Below are 3,004 nucleotides of genomic sequence, written 5' to 3'. Positions count from 1 at the left end.
CTTGGGTGTTTGCACTGGAGGTGGAAAAAAGAATAGAACAGGATTAAATAAAGAGTGATGGATGTCGTAGTTAGTTTTAGCTTTGTGCAATTTTCACAGTTTTTTTTTTTTGCCAAAATGTAACAATGTACTACATGTGTAGTTAAAATTTTTGCAAATATATTGCAACTGACTAGCCAACAAGGAATTGACCAATGTTCTCCTTTTTATTCTGTCCCATTATCTGCCTTTCCTAAATGACCATGATGAGAGTGGATCTTGTTCCATTATCTGACTGTCCTACATGACCATGAGAGTGGACCAGGGAGAGAGTTCTAATCACATGACACAGAAATAAGTTTCCTTAATCCATCTACCTGCCCACCCATCCATCATCCTCAGTGAATGCCAGTAGAAATCTAAAAGCACCACAGGGACTTGGGTAATTAAGATATTATTCTTACTTCATTGAGGATAATATTACAGTGTAAGCAGGCAGAAAATAAATAATCCAGTAGACAAATAAATATAAAAATTTAAATTGTAATGAAAACAAACATGGGGTCCTGGTGGAGAAAAGGCAAATAATACTCAAATAGGATGACCAGAGATGGCATTTATCTTGGACATAGAATGGGAAATGGGAAGGGTATGTTGCAAGGTGAGAGAAGCAAAAGGAAACCTTTAGGTCAGGGAAATATGTAATGTTTTATATGTATAACATGTAATATATAATTACTATTAATAATGTATAAAACATACCTGTTATGATTCTGAAATACAATATTTGTTTGCCATGTTGTCCATAGTATTTATGATTCTATGTTCATATCTTTGTAAAATATTTTATTTATTTGCAAGCAGAGATAGAGATGAGATGAGATAGATAGATAGATGACAGACAGAGGGAAAGAGAGAAAGAGAGAGAGAGAGAGAATGGGTTCACCAGGGCCTATAGTCACTGTCAATGAACCTCAGATGCATGCACTGCTTTGCCTGTCTGGCCTTATGTGGACACTGGGGAATTGAACCCAGGTTGTTAGGCACCTTAACCTCTGAGCCAGTTCTCCAGCCCCCTGTGTTCATGTCTTTGATTTTGAAGGTTTTCTTCGAGCCACCTAGTTTCCCATCATGCAGTAGGTACTGTTAAGTTGTAAAATTAATCAAGTACCTACAGGCTGTGCTGCAGGAAGAGGGTCTCTCCCATACTGTCGCACGGACAACGTAAGTGTCATGGTGTACCTTATCTGTAGAGTCTCTAAGGACACTAAGATGAGCTCCAAAATGACCTGAAGGAATGAATATTATATTCATTTTCCCTTACATACCCTCCTCTCTGCGGGATCCTTACCCTGCTCAGGGAAGGGGAGACTGTCGTTGCATTGCTTACCCATTCCACGCTGGAGAGATTTTGTTGTTTGTTTTTTTGAGAGAGTGATGCTCTGTAGCTCAGATTAACTGACCTTGAACTTGTGGTGATCTGCCTGTCCTAGCCTCCAAAAGTGCTGGTATTAGATCATGAGCCACCATACCCTGTGCCTAAATGTCTTTCCAGGTCATATTATGTGTTGTTAAAGAAGAGCACTGTCTTCTGTTCCCCCTGGGCCTGTGGTCTTCTTACCTAGAAAGGAGAAAGAAGCTTCTGTTAGGACAGAGGACATTTTGTTTATTGCGGTATCTAAGCTATAGGATATCCAGCCTCCAACCATTTTCTTACGCCTCCCTTTGAGCTGCTGCCATCGTACTACCTTTCTGTCATGTCAGTCAGGCTGACTTTTCTCTAAAGCATGGTCTCAAGACGGAAGGGCTTTATTTTCTAAAGCAGTGACTGGGAGGGATCTTTGCTTTATCTCTTAAGAATAGTTTGGGAGGGCTAGAGAGATGGCCTAGTGGCTAAGGCAATTGCTTGCAAAATCTATCAATCTCAGTTCGATTTCCCAGTACCAGGTAATGCCAGATGCACAAAGTGGCACATGCATCTGGAGTTTGTTTGCAGTGAGGTCCTGGTGTTCTCCCTCTTTCTCTCATCCCTCTCTTCTTGCAAATAAATTAGGAAAAAAAATATCTATGAAAAGAATAGTTTAGGAGATAGCAGAAAGGATGATTTTAATTTCAGAAATGTATGGTCTACAGAAATTACAGGATCTTAGAGTTAGAAGGAACCTTAGAAATCATTTAGGTCACTTTCCTACTGTATTGGCTACTTTCTTGTTGCTGTGAAGGAATATGTGACCTGAAGCAAAAGAGTACATTTTAGCTTCCAGTTCCAGAAGACAGAGTCCCTCATGGTCTGGATGTCATTACGGGAGCAGGCAGCAGCTCATCATACCATAGCATCTGTGGGAAGGAAGCAGCAAGTGGGACCAAGCCACACATCCTCAAAGCCTTTCCCCACTGACCCATTTCCTCCAGTAAGGTTCAGATTGTAAAGACTGTGCAGCCTTCCCAAATGGCACCACTTTACTGGGGACCAAGTGTTCAAATACATGAGCCCATGGAGTAGCATTTCACATCAACACTATAGCACTGACCCATTGTTGGAATTTATATACAACAACATGAATATTTCTCTTGGTGAAGACCTCATATTTGCTAAGACCATTATGACTCTTAACTCTCTCTAGTTATTCAGTGTTATTTCTTCATACCAGCAGCAGCTTGTGGGAAAAAAAGAGGTTAATTTTGACTTACAGACATGAGGGGAAAGCTCCATGATGGCAGGGGGAAATGATGGCATGAGCAGAGGGTGGACATTACCTTTTGGACAACATTAGATGGAAAATAGCAACATGAGAGTGTGCCAAACACTGGCAAGGGGATGCTGGCTATAATACCATAAGCCCACCCCCAATAATACAGTTGCCTGTAGGAGGCATTAATTCCCAAATCTTCATCAGCTGAGAACCTAGCACTCAGAACACCTAAGTTTATGGGGGATACCTGAATCAAACCACCACAGTAAGGAACAAGTTTTATATGTGTACTAATTAAAATTAAATTGAGCTTTAAATCAGAAGATTTAAAT

Source organism: Jaculus jaculus, chromosome 1 (genome assembly GCF_020740685.1).
Source record: "Jaculus jaculus isolate mJacJac1 chromosome 1, mJacJac1.mat.Y.cur, whole genome shotgun sequence".
In the NCBI taxonomy this organism is placed as follows: Eukaryota; Metazoa; Chordata; class Mammalia; order Rodentia; family Dipodidae; genus Jaculus; species Jaculus jaculus.
The sequence above is the reverse complement of the archived record's forward strand: the minus strand, read 5'-3'. Positions refer to the sequence as shown.